This window comes from Ascaphus truei, chromosome 2 (assembly GCF_040206685.1).
Source record: "Ascaphus truei isolate aAscTru1 chromosome 2, aAscTru1.hap1, whole genome shotgun sequence".
In the NCBI taxonomy this organism is placed as follows: Eukaryota; Metazoa; Chordata; class Amphibia; order Anura; family Ascaphidae; genus Ascaphus; species Ascaphus truei.
In genome coordinates, this window is record NC_134484.1 from 70,939,815 (window position 1) to 70,959,389 (window position 19,575).

Sequence of the window (19,575 nt, forward strand, 5' to 3'; positions counted from 1 at the left end):
GAGAGGGCAAGTGGTAGAGGGAGAAGAGGCGATCAGCAGTGACACATCCTCCTCTGAGACAGTGGAAAAAGAGTCAAGGAAGGCAGGAGGAGAGTTACTTTGCTCCATATTCAAGTACTAGTGCTTTGTAAAGGGGCATAATTATGTTTACTTCCCTTCCATCCATTGCCCGTTTGATGCAAGGTAAGATCTTGTTTGCCTTTGCAGCTACTGCATGACCTTGGGCACAATTGCTAAGCCTGCTGTCTACAAGCACTCCTAAATCCTTCTCCATCAAGGATCCCCCCAATGTATCCCCATTTCATTTGTATGTCGCCTGTTTATTCTTGCTTCCCAAATGCATAACCTTACATTTATCTGTATTAAAACTCATCTGCCGTTTACCTGCCCACGTTTCCAGTCTCTCCAATTCCTTCTGAAGAGAAATTACATCCTGCTCTGCTTCTATTACCTTACACAATTTAGTATCATCAGCAAAGATGGAGACTTTGCTCTCGATGCCAACCTCAAGGTCATTAATAAACAAGTTATAAAGCAGGGGTAACAGTACCGATCCCTGAGGTACTCCACTCACGACCTTAGCCCAACCTGAAAAAGTTCCATTTATGACAACCCTCTGCTGTCTATCCTTCAACAAGTTTTCAATCCAGGTGCATATATTATTACGGAGTCCAATTTGCTTTATTTTGTACACCAACCTCTTGTGTGAAACCGTATCAACAGCCTTTGCAAAATCTAAGTAGACCACATCAACTGCATTACCCTGGTCTAAATTCCTTCTTTAGAGACTCTAAGCACCAACAACCACCCTATTCCACAGCACTTAGATGTGACCCTCTTTTAGGGCCGGGCAAAGAGAGGTTATACTAATAATAAGTGGACAAGGAAAACAAGAAAGGCAGAAACCGATAACATATTTTACAGTATGGGAAGAAGTCTTTAATAATCCTGCAGTTTCAACGCTCGTGTTTAATGCTGCATTTTTTTTTTAATTTGCCTGTATAGTTGCGCAAATAGCAACGAGCCCATGATTAAATAACAAATGCAATGTGATTACTGAAAAGTCACACCCAACATTATCCATTACTCTAGCATAGCAAGAAATGCAGGTGCAGGGGGTGTAATAGAAATTCAATGTGGAATTTAAACTACATGTCTCACTTGATCAACATTTGCTTCGTGCAGTTAGGGAAGCAGGTAACATCTTCTTTCCACGTGTAGAAATCAAGAAGTATTTCCTGCAAAATATGGATATTTTTTAGCAAGTGAATTTATCTTTTGGACTTTGGACATTTGTTACCCAGGTGATTTTATGCATGAATTTGTCATTTCCTTTAAAATAATCTGTAAATTATTTTTGAACCAAATTCAGACATTTTCCTAACTATAAACTCAAAATCATGCCTTTCTGAATACCATCCAGAACATTTTCCTCTTCAGCGCTTAGGAACAGAGCACCCCCTGCTGATATAATTTAGAACACAATAATACTAATTTAAGAAACAAATCAACGATTATCACTGAGGATTGGAGAGTGGAGTTAATATCGATTTATTGTAATGTTTTTATTATCATGATATTCCTACCATACTGGTATATTGCTCAAGTCTAAAATTTATATACATATTTATTACTCAATATATATATATGACTTATTTCAGTAAAATACTCAATGGAAAAATATGAATATTTGATGCTAAAAGTTTAATCGAAGCAGATTTTCAAAAATGTGATATATATATATATATATATATATATATATATAGGCTATACGATACCGTGTGAGCAGATATCAGAGGCAGCACTCCAGAAGATAGTCAAAAACAAAAATGTCACATATGTCACATTAAATACCAATTTTTTTTGACTATCTTCTGGAGTGCTGCCTCTGATATCTGCTCACACGGTATCGTATAGCCTATTTGATTTATATAGGATTAGCACCCACCTATATCTACCTGACGGAGTGCCTTGTTCTCATTTATTCACTATATATATATATATATATATCTACAACTCATCCATATTACTTATGACATAATTCAGTAAAATGATGAATGAAAAAAAAGGAATATTTTAAATACTAAAAACGATGTGCTTAGAAAGGGTTTTTTGGATGCCACTTTTTTAACCACATCCACTTTCCCACTTCCCCTCCCCTACACTTGGCCTCTGTGTAAATAAGTAGCTGCACATTAGTACTCATTTCTATCTTGACAAATATCCGATATTGGGACCGAAACGTTGATATTTTTGGCTGTATAATAAATTAGCTATTTTTTTTAAAGCCCAGTGGAGTGCCATTTGATCTTTTTCATCTTTGGCATTAATCTTCTACTTGATTAGAGCGACGTTCACGCGTGGCAAGATACCCGTGTTGTTATTGTAAGTGCTTCTTTTTATTGTTTTCCAGTGGCGTCACGGAGCTGGTTCGCCCTCATTGGGCCTGTCGCGCCGGCAAGCGGGGGAATTTTAAAATCTGCTAAGACCCACGCTTCTGCGCGCTTGCGGAAGCGTAGATGAGTCCCTACTAAAGCCGCTCTAATTGCGGCTGTAGGGGCTCAGTGCTGAGCGGGAGTGCGCGTCAGCGCGCTTCAGCAAGCAAGCAGATAACATGGCCGAGGCCTAAACGTCATAGTTGCTAGAATGAGCAGGATTGAAAATGCCACTCAATGCACATCTTGCCACATGTATGTGCACTTGGAGCAGCTGTTCCAAGGAGCATACCGCTGTGAGAAGTGTGAGCGGGTGGTCTCTTTAGAATCAGAGATTGCTGATCGGAAGAGGCAACTTGCAATATTGAGGGACATTGGCAATCTTGAAAGGGAATTAGAGCTCACTGAGCAGGCCCTTGCTTCGACTAGTGGTGCAGATGGTGGCGCTGTTAGTGAGGAGCAGGTAGGTAGCTTGGTTGCCGTTAGTGAGGAGCAGGTAGGTAGCTGAGTGACAGTTAGAAGGGGAAGCAGGGGCAATAGGGAGAGGCAGGTCGTTTCTGAGCTGACACATCCCAATAGATTTGCCATGTTGAGTGAAGATATTGGGAATGTCGGGGCAGAAATGGCAAGGCTGGGGGAGACTAATTCCTCTAGCAGCCAGGGGAATATTTTCTCCAGCACAGTGGGTACTCAGGATGCTCAGAAACAAAGAAAGATCGTGGTGGTAGGGGACTCCATTATTAATGTAACGGGTATTCCCCCCCCCCCCACCCAATCGCATATATGGCGTATGTAAGGGGAACCTATATGTTACCAGGTGTGGTGCAGTATACCTGTCAGGCTCACAGGAGGTCTGAGCCTCCGCTAGTGAGAGCCTGGGGTGAATCCTCTGGAACGATCTTCTAATTACAGCACCTCCACCTGTGCAGGATTCTAGGAGTGTAGAATGCCCCCTACACAGGACCCACATATATGAACCACATGCACAGGAGTATAAGTATAACCGTTTACTATATGCAGAATAACCATACATCATATATCATCAACAACAATGACATCAACAGTACATAACTTCAGTGTCACCCTGTAACACTATTAAACACAACTATCCACACACCTCGCAGGGCCTTAACCCCACACAGTATTCCCAAAGTCCTTGTACCCAAAGTCCCAAGAGTCCCACAACCCCACCCACGTGTGGGACAGCACTGCCCACTAAGATGAAGTGTATAGGTGGTGCACTTGGTGACTTGGATAATACCTGCCCGGTGCTCCTGCTACCGTGTGCGCAGGTGACCTTTACTTGGAATCCCTTGCTCCAGATGATGATCCAAGATGCCTCCGCCTCACGGTGGGTGGCTCCCGCATGGAGTGATCCACCTTTATAATGTCTCTTATCCTTGCTAACGCAGAGGATGTTATACCTTCACGCAATTCACCTTCACAGCAATTCACCTTCACAGCAATTGCCAGGATAGTTACGTTTCCTTGCTGGACCCTCACTTGTCTAGGTTCTACAGGACCCTGGCCCTAGTCTAAGGTGAGTCCCTGTAGTAACCACAAGCTGAGGTGAGCAGGGCCTAGCTGGGGCCTAAGGGGAGGCTTCTGGCCTAGTGCATGTGGCTACTTTCCTCCCTGCACAAACACACCCTCCCCTCTCTGTGTCCCAGCTCCTAACTGACAATCCCTGTCTGCACACAACATTGTTGCAACTTTGCAGCATGAGAATCTGTCAGCCTTATTGGCGGTCTTGCTGCCTGTGACCAGGGTGAAAGTGCAGTCCCCAGAGGCTGCTGGGAATTGTAGTCCATGGTGGTTCTCTTTACATTGGGTCCATGTGCGCGCTGTGTAATGGCCGCCGCTGCTAACTGCGCATGTGCGAACTGGGGGATGTCCCTGACTATGGAGCGCCTCTTCTCACTCCCTGTAATGGCTGCCGTATTGCATCTGGGGCTATACTGCGCGTGCGCGAGCTTCCCCGCATGTGCGAACGCACACAAGATGGCGGTGCCCTGTAGCTGATGTCGCCGGGAGCCCCCGGTGACACGATCACCCCTGCAACTGCCCTCACGCTGTCGAAGGTAAGAGAGAGAGAACCAAATGTCTGGGGAGCCAGAGGGGACCTGGCTACATTAGGAAGGTAGATAGGGCAATCTGTTGCCGTGACCGCATGAACCGAACAGTTTGTTGTCTCCCGGGTGCTCGTGTTTGGCACATTGCAGATCGGGTAGACAGATTGTTGGGGGGGGGGCTGGGATTGACCCGGCGGTCTTAGTACATGTTGGCACCAATGACAAAGTTAGAGGAAGATGGAGGGTCCTAAAAAATGATTACAGGGATCAAGGCCAAAAGTTTAAGACAAGGACCTGCAAGGTAGTATTTTCTGAAATACTACCAGTGCCATGCGCTACCGCAGGGAGACAGTCAGAGATCAGGGAGGTTAATGCATGGCTAAGAAAGTGGTGCAGGAAGAAGGGGTTTGGGTTTTTAGAGCACTGGGACTCCTTTTCTGAGAGGTGCCATCTATATTCTAGGGACGGATTGCACCTCAATGAAGTGGGATCTTCTGTGCTAGGGGGGAGAATGCTAAAAAGGTTGGAGGAGATTTTAAACTATGATGGAGGTGGGAGGGGAATGAAACAGATAATGAACTAAATGGAATAGAGGAGGATGCAAGATGGTATGGAGGTAAAATGGGGGCAAGTGCGAGTTTGACAAGCAGTGAGATACCCATAGTAAATACAGCTAATACTAGAAAACGCCTAAAGACTAAACCAAGTGGGCGCAGAAAGGAAGGAGCAGATAAGATAATAGTACAGGCTGAAAAAAAACTTAAATGCATGCTTGCTAATGCAAGAAGCCTGACAGATAAAATGGGGGAGCTTGAATTAATAGCTGCAAGGGAGCAGTATGATATCATAGGCATTACTGAAACATGGTGGGATGAAACTCATGACTGGACAGTTAATTTAGAGGGTTATTCCCTTTTTCGGAAGGATCGAACAAATAGAAGGGGAGGTGGAGTATGTTTATGTAGCCCTCTTACCCCCACCCTAAGTGAGATTGGGGTGTGTAGGTGTATCTGACTACTTCTCAGTGTGGTGCTATACCTGTTGGCTCACAGGAGGGCTGAGCTTCCGCCACGGGGAACCTGGGGCAATTATACTAGGGGTACTTACTTCCAACGATGCAGCGCCTCCACCTGCGATGGCTCCCACCATAGGGGGAGTGGTTCCTCGCAGGACAATCACAATAATCGATACTCACACAGATATATATTAACTAGGAACTTTACTGAACATGCAAGAAAACAGATCACGCAATATCATCATAACCTGTGTCCCTCTCTAGAGGAGACACTTACTGCGTCGCGCAGGACGCTTCCCCAACACTAGGTGATCCCACCCAGTGTCCCGAGAATCCCCACCCAATGTCCCGCACTCTAGTAGAGAACGTGGGTGACTGCGCAGTCACTAATTAATGTGTTAGGCCTGTTGGTGCACATATATATTGAATACCTTCCGAGCACTCCGATGCTCGGGCCTGCAACACTCTTCTAAAAGGGTCAGACGTGCGATGCATCCGTCTGATCCTATCCAGGTACTTCTCCAGGAACCCCAACGAGGGTCCCACCGCTTCACGGGAACACAACCGAATCACGGCAACACCAACCGCATCACGGGAACAGCAACCGCCGCTATCCCTGTCTATCCCTAACTAACCCTAAAGCGACAGGAACCCTAACCTAGGGCCTGTCCCTGATGAACCGCAACCTGGGGTGGCTTGGGGAAAACTCCTAGGGCCTGCGGGGTAATAACCTGCCCCACTCCCCTAACTCATCCCAGTCCTGACACTCACTGAACCCTAACACTAACACTAACACTAGCAGCTACGCACTAGCAGCTACGCACTGCAAACTTCGTAACGCGTACAGCAACTTGCTGCACACTAGCACTATGCCTTCTTGTCAGGCCTCACAGCCCTGCCAGCCGTGATCCTGACAAGACAGCACACACACACGCACTAAGGGCAGCGTCCCTATCTGGGCCGTCCCTCAGCACTTACCCACTAACCTGGTGGGGAGTTGGGGCCTTACTTGGGATGTGTGGGACCTTACTCGATGCAGGAGCTGCACATGCTCTCTGCACCCTTCCTTCCCTCACAGCTCCCCAGCTCCAACTGCCGTTCTCAGCGCGCGAAATGTATCTTATTGCTCCCTCTGGAGATCCTTGGCCCTTATTGGCCACACGGAGGCACCTGATGTGCTTGCCCCTAAGCCTCATGGGAGTTGTAGTCCCGTGGAGGCTGCAAATACATTGGGGCCACGTGCGCGCCTTCCCTGCGCCTGCGCGAGTCTTTAATGGCCGTCGCAACCTCTCCTGAATAGTCCCTGCCCTCGCGCGACTCTCTAGGCTCTGTCCTGCGCATGCGCGACCTCTCTGGAGCTCTCCTGCCGCCTGGCTATTCCTGCGCATGCGCGAGCTGTTGCGCAATGGCGGCGCCCTGCTCTGCGGCCGCCGGGACCTTAGAGATGCGATCGCGGCCTTAGCAACGGCCCGATCGCGTCCCCGGCAACCGGCCGCAGGCAGGAGAAGCCGCGCTGCTCCCTGCTCCAGCCCCCACCCTTGGAAGCAGCCGTCGGGTCGTTCGGCACCCGCGCTCGAGCTGCTCCAGGGGAGGGGGGTCTCAAGGGGCTGCTGGAGACCAGGGTTACATTTATATGTTAAATCGGATCTAAAACCTTTTATAAGGGATGATGTTTATGAAGGGAATGATGAAAATGTAGAGACTTTGTGGATAGAAATTAGCAGTGGAGGTAAAAGTATTAAGAAAATGTTTGTGGGAATATGCTATAAACCACCAAATATCTGTGAGATTGAGGAAGCTAAAATATTTTGCAAAAGGAAAAGGCTTCAAAACTGGGTCATGTTTGCATAATGGGGGATTTTAATTATCCAGACATAGACTGGGGCAATGAGATTAGCGTTACAACAAAAGGAAAAAGGTTTTTGGGGGTGCTTAAAGACAATTATATGACCCAAATTATTGAGGAACCAACCAGTAGAGGGGCAATACTGGATTTGGTCATATCAAACAATGTAGAAGTAATAACAAATATTCAAGTCCTGGAACATTTGGGTAACAGTGATCATAACATGATCTCATTTGAAATAAATTATCACAAAATAGATTTCTTGGGTTCAACAAAGACCTTAAACTTTAGAAAGGCAGATTTTAATAAAAAAAGGTCTAATCTACAAGTAATACACTGGGATGATGTTTTTGCAGGGAAAAAGTAGAAGATAAATGGGCAGTCTTTAAAACATTGTTAGAAAAGCCCACTTATCAGTGTATACCCTTGGGTAATAAGTATAAAAGAAATAAGTCAAAAACAATGTGGCTAAATAAACAGGTAGGGGAGGAAATGGAGAAGAAGAGGAAGGCGTTTAAATTCTTTAAGTCAGAAGGGACAGAGACATCATATCAGAATTATAAGGAATGTAACAAAAAATTCAAAAGGGCAATCAAATTAGCAAAAATGGATAATGAAAAACGGATTGCAATAGAAAGTAAGGTCAACCCTAAAAAGTTCTTTAAGTACCTTAATAACAAAAAAATGAGAAAAGAAAATATAGGACCCTTTCAGTGTGAGATGGGTAGGCAGATTATTGGAGATAAGGAAAAAGCTGAGGTATTAAACAAATTCTTCGCCTCTGTATTTACCAGGGAAGAATCAAGTTCAATAGTAGGGCCGCAGGACGAAGCCTCAACCTCCATATTAATGAACAATTGGTTAACTGAGGAAGAAGTACATAAGTGACTTGAAAAAATTGAAGTAAATAAGGCACCTGGCCCGATGGCATACATCCAAGAGTTCTCAAGGAGTTAAGCTCAGTAATAACCAAACCATTATATTTAATATTCAAGGACTACATTTCCACAGGCTCAGTACCACAAGATTGGCGTAAAGCAGATGTGGTGCCTATATTTAAAAAGGAGCTAGATCACAACCGGGAAATTACAGACCTTTAAGCCTGACTTCAATAGTAGGGAAACTACTTGAAGGTTTAATACGGGATAATATTCAGGAATACCTAATGGAAAACAAAATTATTAGTAATAGTCAGCATGGATTTGTGAAGGATAGATCTTGCGAAACTAACCTTATTTGTTTCTTTGAGGAGGTAAGTAGGAATTTAGACCAGGGTAATGCAGTTGATGTGGTCTACTTAGATTTTGCAAAGGCTTTTGATACGGTTTCACACAAGAGGTTGGTGTACAAAATAAAGAACATTAGACTCAGTAATAATATATGCACCTGGATTGAAAACTGGTTAAAGGACAGACAACAGAGGGTTGTCATAAATGGAACTTTTTCAGGTTGGGCTAAAGTCGTGAGTGGAGTACCTCAGGGATCGGTACTGGGACCCCTGCTTTTTAACTTGTTTATTAATGACCTTGAGGTTGGGATCGAGAGCAAAATCTCCATCTTTGCTGATGATACTAAATTGTGTAAGGTAATAGAAGCAGAGCAGGATGTAATTTCTATTCAGAAGGAATTGGAGAAACTGGAAATGTGGGCAGGTAAATGGCAAATGAGGTTTAATACAGATAAATGTAAGGTTATGCATTTGGGATGCAAGAATAAAAAGGCGACTTACAAATTAAATGGAGATATATTGGGGGAATCCTTGATAGAGAAGGATTTAGGAGTGCTTGTAGACTGTAGGCTTAGCAATAGTGCCCAATGTCATGCAGTAGCTGCAAAGGCAAACAAGATCTTATCTTGCATCAAACGGGCAATGGATGGAAGGGAAGTAAACATAATTATGCCCCTTTACAAAGCACTAGTACTTGAATATGGAGTACAATTTTGGGCACCAATCCTAAGAAAATACATTGTGGAACTAGAGAGAGTGCAGAGAAGAGCCACCAAATAAATAAAGGGAATGGACAATCTAACTTATGAATATTATTATTATACTTATGAATTTATATATATATAGCAACTGGAAATATAACTGTATGCTCATTTGCATGTCTTAGGCAGGTCTGCAACCCCGCCTTTCACCATTATCACCCAGCACTTCCACTGCAGCAAGGGATTCTGGGAAATGTCATGTAAATGAGCACACAGTGCCACTTTTTGCTTCAAAAACATTTATAACCCATGGAACCCCACCCGGTCGCAGATTGGACACTCTAAGGTGTTCTAGGGTCTGGCTACATGTCTCAGTGTGGTGCGTACCTGATGGCAAAAGGAGGGCCTGAGTCTCCCGCGATGACATGGGGGACAACAGGACAGGTTACTGGGGTGGATGCCTACGTTCTCCTTCAATGGTGCAGCGCCTCCATCTGTAGTAACCCCCAGGGACGTGGGGTGGAATCCCTACCACAGATATCCCCCTCCCAGGGATGAGAGATTCCAGTCTCACACAAGGTTCTCTTTAAACAGCAGACTCCTTTATTACTCGGTTTCCCACAACAGCAGACAGGTACAGTTGATTTACAATGCCACCAGCTGTTCTCCTTAGTGATGGTCCCTGCCTCCACTCTGGACCTTAGGGCCATCCAGAGTGGGGCTAGCGCTTCCCTCACCCCCTAAGCAGGGTGAGAGGTATTTGGTCCACCTCGCTATACTCTATCAGCTCTACTCATGAGCTGCTCACTCCTCTCCTCCCTAACACTAACTCTCACACACCTGACTCACTGTCAGACTAACACTAAATAGGAAATGCACTGCTCTTTATGATCTCAGCAGGCACCGCCCCTGTGTCTCTTGATTGGACACAGGGTCAGGTGACCTACCTCCACCATTCAGGGCAATTGCTTGAAGTGGGGGAAACCCATGATAACTCCTAGCAACCTGCCCTTAGCAGGGATTATACCAGGAGGAGGATAGAACTATAGCCCCATTTCTTACCAGGGCTACACATTTTAAACAGGGTTCCCTATATTCTTAAGCTTGCTGCATGGTCACAGCTTTAAGCACAGCCAGGGTTAAGATGTATAGCCAATAAACCCACCCACAGACAGCCGTTTCAACCTTTATGGGTCTCATCAGTGTGGGGTTGGTTACACTGGCTTTGCAAAGCTGAAGCAATGAGGATGAGGTTTAATGGAATTTTTTTTTTATAACCCCGGAAATTAGATCATTTGAATTAAGGTGTGGCCCGAATCTGTTTTCCTTGGAGCAGTTTGGCCCATCTCACTTGACAATTGTGCAGGCCTGCTCTAACACATTATGCTAGGAACTACAAGGACAGTTCACAAGGGTTTTGAGCAGCATCAGCACATTTTTTATCACATTTATTGATATTGATAGCACATTTTTCTGTTACAGTGATTACACAGTTCTTCTAAGAGATATTCTACAATGAGAGTAACATCGATAAAAAATATATATGCATTGGTGAAGCTTAATACAATTGTAAGTACTGTAGCATATACCAGAACATGGAAAAATGCTTGAAATCATGATTCTCCAGAGCTACTGTATAAGAATTAGATTATCTAAAAACAATCTGAATAAAAGTCTAAACATTGTGAGCCCTTTTCCCTCGACACAATTAGTGAGATCCACACATGAAATGTGAGATTTATGTGAGCAAGTGGCTTTATCTGGCTTGTGATTTTTCCATTGTGTTTTTCTGTTGTCTCAGTTGTATGTGCGTAAGTGTTGTGCCCAGTCATTGCGCTATGTACCTGTCTGTTAGTTAGCAGTGATCTGTGTGAGTTAATGCGAATCTGTTCCATTCCTTTACTTCAGGAGTGGCAAAATCCAGTCCTCAAGGGCCACTAACAGGTCATGTTTTAAGGATATCCCAGCTTCAGCACAGGTGGCTCAATCATTGGCTCAGTCAATGACTGCACGACTGAGCCACTGATTGAACCACCTATGCTGAAGCAGAGATATCCTTAAAACCTGACCTGCTGGTGGCCCTTGGGACTGGAGTTGGCCACTCCTCTTTACATAGAAAAGACTACACAGATAAAGCAGAAATCCTGATCAGTTTGGACTTCAGGAGATCAATCACGCTATTGTTAGCTCTGATTATTCTCCCCCGCCTGCTTTATGAGATATTTACCTTTTTATGTGCCAGTATTTCTGGTCCAGTAAGGAAAATAATATGGCTGCTATCTAAGCCTCACTACCATGGGCTAAGAGGAAGCTGGAAGTCATCACAGATGTTGCAGCTTCCTGTTGGATGACCCCAGCAGCACACAAAAAGATCAATATCTCAAGAGCCGGAGGGTTCCCAGAGCTGAGAATAGCACCGTCTAGCTCCAGTGGAACCTCCTGTTCTGTTGCTGCAACAACAAACGAATTCCAAAAGTAATCTCCCCAACTGCTGCCTTCAGAGCGCGGTATTTAGCTCTTCCGTATATGACAAACTACAGATGTGGTGAGATTTTAGTTCCTCCGTGCAGCGGGTGGACCGTGTGCCAAGTGTTGCAATGATCACGATCACGACCCAGAGCAGAATTAATTTCCCAGAAGGATTAATGCAGCCGGGGTCCCTGCTTCTGAATTGGACTCCTGCTGCGTTAACCCTACCAGGTCGCCACCAGTCTATAAGAGCTGCCCAGAGAGATCAGAGAGAAGTGGCCCCTCGCTGTGTCTCTTACAGCAGATATCACTACTTTTATTATTACTTTTAGTGCACCGGATGGAAGCAGGGGGTCTCAGGAGCTGAACCGCATTAATTTCAGGTCCAGGTATCCCCTGTTCCCGAGGTACAGGCCTCCGTATCGGGTGCCAGAATCGCCTGCAAGTTTAAATCTCCCGCATCATGGCCCACATGACAGGGACATTTAAACAGCCCCAAGTTACCACTACCCCATACGGAGGCCTGTATCTCAGTAGGAAGGAGGTCCCCGGACCTGAAATTATTGCGGTTCAGATCTGGAGACCCCTGTTTTAACACTGCATACTAAAAATAAAAATGAACTAAAAGAAAAGCGTCAAACCTTAAAGCCAACCCCCCTCCCCCCGCCCTCGCTAAGATAATAAAGGGGTTACTGGCAAGTAGATAGTGTTTTAATGGTTGGGTATCAGCCCTTTATTGGATGTTGGTGCTACTGAGATTGAGTACGAGGACGGCCTTGATCCTGGCTGGGGTACATACTACTTTTATTTACTATGGGGTGCCCATTGATTGCCAATGTGGGGGTATCTGTGCCCCGTTGAGGACATAGGTAAGCATAGTGACAAACAATGGATTTGATGGGTAGTGTTTGATTTTACTGTAATGTATATTTTTTGTATTTTGTAATGTGTAGTTGTTCACGCTTCTCAATGGGCAAAAGCGCTATTAGCCAGATCTAGCTAATAGAGCTATTGCCCATTACTGTGTGTGACGGTGTGGTGGGGGGGTGTTTGTTGAGGGTAGAAGGGGTGGTCGATGGAGGTAGTTGCCCATGGGGAGGGTGGTTAGGACTACCGGGGGAGTAGTGGGAGAGGTTAACCTCTTCATTAGGTTAGCGGTTAGCCGCTAAGACTAAGGTTATTAAGGGGGAGGGGGAGTTATTAATGTATTTTAATTGTTAAAGTGTTTTTTTAATTAAAGCTTTATATTGATTGCCAATATGGCTATATAGGCTCTCCATTGAGAGGGTCTAGTAATCCACAGTGACATTCAATGGTTTTATGTTTCAAATGTGTTTTTTTTTTGGTAACTACTGTATGTGTATTTTATTTTTTTGGCTAATAGGGATATTGGGCATTAGTCTAGAGGGGGGTGAATAGTTAGGCCACCCGGGGGATGGCGGGAGGGTTTTCCTCTTCATTACTTTAGCGGTTAGCCACTAAGGTAATGAAGCTTTGCTTTTAGTTTATTTTTAGTAGATAGGATTGAAGCAGGGGGTCTCCAGAGCTGAGCCACATTAATTTCAGGTCCGGTGACCCCCTGCTTCCCGAGATAAAGGCCTCTATATGGGATAGCTTACACTTTTGTTGCATGAAAGGCCAGTGACTCATACCTCTAAGAGATGCTAGGTTTAGCTAATACACTGTACCATACAGTTAAGTTCACAATGGAATACAACACTGAGAAAATATCCTTTCTTGATGTGACAGTCAAAAAAATGGAAAGTAACATATATGCTGTTATCATCTAGCTTTAACATGTGACAAAGTCAGTAATCTATTTACTGTAATGCTCTTCTGAAATTTGATACGTTGATCAGACTTTATAAACAGTAAAAAAAGGATTTTTGAACACATAGGTAGCATTCTGATCTTTGAGCAAGACATAAAAAAATAGGTAGTCTTGTTGAAATAAAGCTGTTGAAATTAACATACTGTTGAAATGGATGACATATTGCTGTAATGGAATGGGGGGGTCTCTGGGGAAGAATTGTTGGTTATGTTCTGTTTCCATTTTGTCTGTTCGATAATGTTTTTAGTGTCCATTTTGGGCGAATGAATTTGTGTGTGGTATGAATGAGTTTTGTTCGACAGTAGATTTACGACCGTGCCTGTTGCTTAACGCCTACATTCCTGGTATAAAGAGTACCTGGTTCCCATAGAGAGCTGTTTTAATCCAGTTTTAAACAGCTTTTAATGATCTGTAACATGATTGGCTTAGAATAGGGAGTAATTATTATATTCTGCTTAGTTACCTATTTTAGACAAAATAAATTAAGTGTATATACAGTGGCGACACACTTTATTCTCGCTCGGCTAGTCCCGCGAATTCGGGTATACCCGGGTGTATTCAGGTTTGTGATCGTTTTCTACCAGAGTGCATTGCGTTATTTTCCCGGCAGGGACTTAAGCATTTTATTCCGGCAGGCTGCAATACTGCAATGCCGTGTAAAAACACATGGGGGCGCTTGCGAGCTGTTCTCTTTGAAGCCGTCCCCTATAATGAATTGTAATGCAGTATATATACTGTATATATATATATATATATATATACTGTATAACAACAACCCTATAACCCCTAACATACAGTACTGTACACATACAGGAATTAACTACAGCTGAGAAGTGAAGACATGTTTATTGCCACCACTTAGCAACTAGAAGCTCATTTTGGAAGTGCACTCCTAGGCATTAAAACTTAACATTTAATAGGTAAATAGAATAAAATAAGTTCTTAACATAAAGTGATAATATTAACTACATATAATGTACTATGGCGGGAGGGAGTGAGGAGATGATAGATCGCCAAGGTATATAGTAAAGTATGCTGATGCCTAATAGTACTTAGCAAAAGCAGTGATACCACTTTGGCTTTAATTGGGGAGTGGGTTACTCAGCTGTAAAAGCTCAGAAATGCTTGCCCTGTATGTGAGTATTGTGCGTCATGTGGCGTAGCGTACCGAGCACCCAACCTGTATTGATAAATAGCCCAAATCAGTGTCCTACTCCTAAGTTTAATATTTAAGCTGTTAGATATAATCACTGTATGTGCAACTCAATGACAGGTTGGTGGTACGTGGATTGATTCTGCGCCCAATGACGTTTGACAATCACTCTACATAGATAGTATAACAGGACAGCTATTAGTGATAAAAAGCCAGAAAAAACTGATACTGAACACTCTGCTAATTATTAAAGCAGTAAATGAATTATTACTGTGGTTATTAAACAAGCCGTCAATATATAATCAATACTGTGAGCACTTGTACTCAGCAAAATACCTGTGCAAAAAACCTTCTACCAATTCATAGAACAATTCATGCATGAATAGGTGTCTGTGCATAGCAGATGCTGGCAGGCTAGCAGTAATGATGTTAAATATCAGATAGATCGCAACAATTTGCAGTAACAATGATGTCTGTTAGCTACAAGGTAAGGTGACACATTGAATCACAGTACAGAGACAGGCTTCAGCAAAGAACCACTGAGTGAACAGGACCTGGTTAAGCCTGGATACGAGCGCGTTAAAATGAGCACCAGCAGAGAGCACAGACATAAAGTAACAATACTACCAGTCTCTCTCAGATCCCTCGCGCTGACGTCACCACGCCAAAAACGCCCTACGCGTTTCCCTCCTTGACGGAGATTCTTCATACTGTATATGCACATACATAAATGATACTATGGGCCGGCGGGGGCAAGATGTGTTTGCAGCAGAGAGAGATCCGCTGCTCTCTCTCTCTGCACAAACATCGGCACATTAAAAATTATTTTAAATACATTTTTATTTATAGTGTAGATGTGCAGGGGGTCTCCGGAGCTGAACCGCACTGGTTTCAGGTCGGGGGACCCCCTGCTCCCCGAGATACAGCCCCCTTTATGAGGTGCCGGTATCCCTCTGCTTGGTTTAAAGGGCCGGATCACGTGATCGCGGCCTGTAAACCAAGCAGAGCAGAGGGATACCGGCACCCCCTAAAGGGGCCTGTATCTCGGGGAGCAGGGGGTCCCCGGACCTGAAATGAAGGGGTTAACTCACCATGCCCACTTTATTGTGGGGGTATTTGGCCCTTGGTGTGAGTTTAGGGCTTGCGGGGGGGTTGCGGGTGCACTTAACCCCTTCACGGCCGTAGCAGTTAATACCGCTACGGTCATGAAGGGGTTAAGCCCTCCCGCTACCCCCCCCGCAAGCCCTAAACAGCCACCGTTGGGGCTAATACCCCCTTCACTCACCCCCGCTACCCACAATAAAAAAAAACTCACACACAGCAGCCGCCAAAAAATAAATAAATAAATCTCAATAAATAAATAAATAAATGACAATAAATACATTTGAAATACATTTTTATTGATAGTGTAGATGTGCAGGGGGTCTCCTGAGCTGAACCGCGTTGGTTTCAGGTCGGAGGACCACATGCTCCCCGAGATACAGCCCCCTTTATGAGGTGCCGGTATCCCTCTGCTTGGTTTAAAGGGCCCGATCACGTGATCGCGGCCTGTTAACCAAGCAGAGCAGAGGGATACCGGCACCCCCTAAAGGGGCCTGTATCTCAGGGAGCAGGGGGTCCCCGGACCTGAAACCAGTGCGGTTCTGCTCCAGAGACCCTCTGCACATGTACAGTATAAATAAAACACATATATAAATAAACACTCGTTCTTTACCTTAGCGGCTATGCGCTATGGTAAAGAAGCAGCATTTCTGTATTTTTAAGAATATTGTACAGTGAGCTGGGGGTACCCTGAGCCAGAAATCTAAACTCAGGGGGCCCCCTGCTCCTGCTCAATACTATTAAAAATACAGAAATGCTGCTTCATTACCATAGCGGATAGCCGCTAAGGCAATGAAAGGGGTTAACTCACCGTGCCCGCTTTATTTTGGGTAGCGGGGGTGGGTGAAGGGGGTATTTGGCCCTTGTTGTGAGTTTAGGGCTTGCGGGGAGGTTGCAGGGGCACTTAACCCCTTCACGGCCGTAGCAGTTAATACCGCTACGGTCATGAAGGGGTTAAGCCCTTCCGCTACCCCCCCCGCAAGCCCTAAACAGCCACCGTTGGGGCTAATACCCCCTTCACCCACCCCCACTACCCACAATAAAAAAAATACACACACAGCAGCCGCCAAAAAATAAATAAATAAATCGAAATAAATAAATAAATAAATGACTATAAATAAATACATTTGAAATACATTTTTATTGATAGTGTAGATGTGCAGGGGGTCTCCGGAGCTGAACCGCGTTGGTTTCAGGTCTGGGGACTCCCTGCTCCCCGAGATACAGCCCCCTTTATGAGGTGCCGGTATCCATCTGCTTGGTTTAAAGGTCCCGATCACGTGACCGCGGCCTGTAACCCAAGCAGAGGGATACCGGCACCCCCTAAAGGGGCCTGTATCTCGGGGAGCAGGGGGTCCCCAGACCTATAACCACAGCGGTTCAGCTCCGGAGACCCTCTGCACATCTACACTATCAATAAAAATGTATTTTAAATGTATTTATTTATATTCATTTATTTATTTAGATTTATTTATTAATTGTGCTGCTGCTGCAAGTCCTAAACTCACACCAAGGGCCAAACACCCCCCTCACCCCTGCTACCCCCAATAAAAAAAATTCACACACAGCAGCCCCACAATTAATAAATAAATCTAAATAAATAAATAAATACATGAAGAGAAATAAATATATACTGTATATATATACTGTATATATACAGTATATATATATAATAACAATCCCTATACATATACAGTATATACTGTGTATATATATATACTGTATACATATATATATCTATATATATACAGTATATACACACAGTATATACACACATGATGAACCAATATACAAATACATGTAGAATGGTTATCAAAATCATACTGTCCTACAAATAACGCTTCTCTATACAGACAATAATAATAATCCATTTAATAATCCTAACTGATCTTACAATATAAAACATAACATTCCAAACCACACAGTACATTGCATTTACATTGTATAAATGATGCATAAAATCTATGCACCATATACATTCTGCAAATGAATGTTAACAATATAATTGCAAGCTACTGTACCAGTAAATACAAATACTTCCAAACAAGTCAACTATTTTAACCAATCAAGTAAACAAAAATCAATATATACTGTAAGTACCAACCAGAAAACACAATTTAAAACCAAAGCTAACCCTTACAATACCAAGGATTACATCTATCTAATTGTAAAAAACATTATACATTATACACACATTGAAGCATTGCAATAAACAAAATACAGTACAGTACATCCCCTGTATCTCCCTGCCTTCAGTGTAATCTGTTTAAAGCCCCCTCCCCCCTAATGTTTCTGTTAAACAGATTACACTGAAGGGAGAGAGATGTAAAGGCCTAAAGCCCCCTCCCCCCTAATGTTTCTGTTAAACAGATTACACTGAAGGCAGAGAGATTTAACAGAAACATACATTAGGGGGGAGGGGGCTTTAAACAGATTACACTGAAGGCAGAGAGATGTTTCTGTTAAATATCCCTCCCTGCATTGCTGTGAGTGCAGTGTATGTAAATGTGGGGAGCGGGGGGGGACCCAATGTGCATACTGTGAGGTCTAATCACCCTCACCCCCTACCCACATACCGTTACCCCCCCCCATCCTGGCCATGGCCCCTCCGCTTCTGCAAAACAGACACAAAAATTAAAACATACAAAGTAATGTCCCCTAACCCCTTAATCACCATAGCGGTTATTAACCGCTACAGTCATTAAGGGGTTAACCCACCCTCACCCACCACTCGGGATGCCTACATACCCTCCCACACTAACCCCCCCCCCGTGAGGCCTAACCACCCAGTCAGTACCCACAAGGGAGCCCTACCCACATACCGTTGGGGAAACACCCCACCCCCAGTACCCACAATATAAACAGTACAATGACCCACAATAAACAACATTATATTTATTAAATACATTACCCACCCCCTGTGCCCCCCATAAATACAAGATTTATCCTTTTACATACAGGGTTCATAACGCAGCCCCACGCTAGTCCCCGGTGGGCTGGCAGGGCACCTGGACAGACCTACAGTTTACCAGCAGCCCTTTTTACACAGGTTCTGGAGGCCTGCTGGTGGATCCTGCCAGCACCATGGCCCCCAGGTGGTCTCCTTGGGTGTACCGCGGGCCACAATTGGGTCCCCACGGTAGGCCCAAGGATGTCTGGGAGCCCAGGGTCAAACCCACAGGTGTCTGCGGAGCCTCGGGTGGTTCCCTCGGGGGTCTGGGGAACTCACGGGTGCTCACTACGGGTCCGCGGTGCCCCCACAGAAGTGGGACCACACATCATCATCCCCGCACCTACGGGTCGGCGGTGCCCCCACAGAAGTGGGACCACACATCATCATCCCCGCATGTGTCTCCCATGGAACCACCAGCCTGATACCCTTGGGATACCCGAGAATACCCGGAGGTGGTCTCCAGAGGTCCCACGCAGAACCACGGAATCAACCCTGAATGTAAAAAAATAAACCTGGCCTATACATTCAATACATACACCCTCCCCCCCAACACCTACAGTACAATAATGCGCAAAATAACTATTAGCCAGATATGGATAATAGATTAATTGCCCATTATTAAAAACATTAACTAGCATATACAAATAAATAAAGTAATACTGACCTCATGAATACGAAGTGTCCGTCGCCAGCGCCATCCTTCCTTCTCTTGCCCACACAAGACATAGCCAATACCAAGCCAATACATTGCAAGTACATTCAGATATCAAT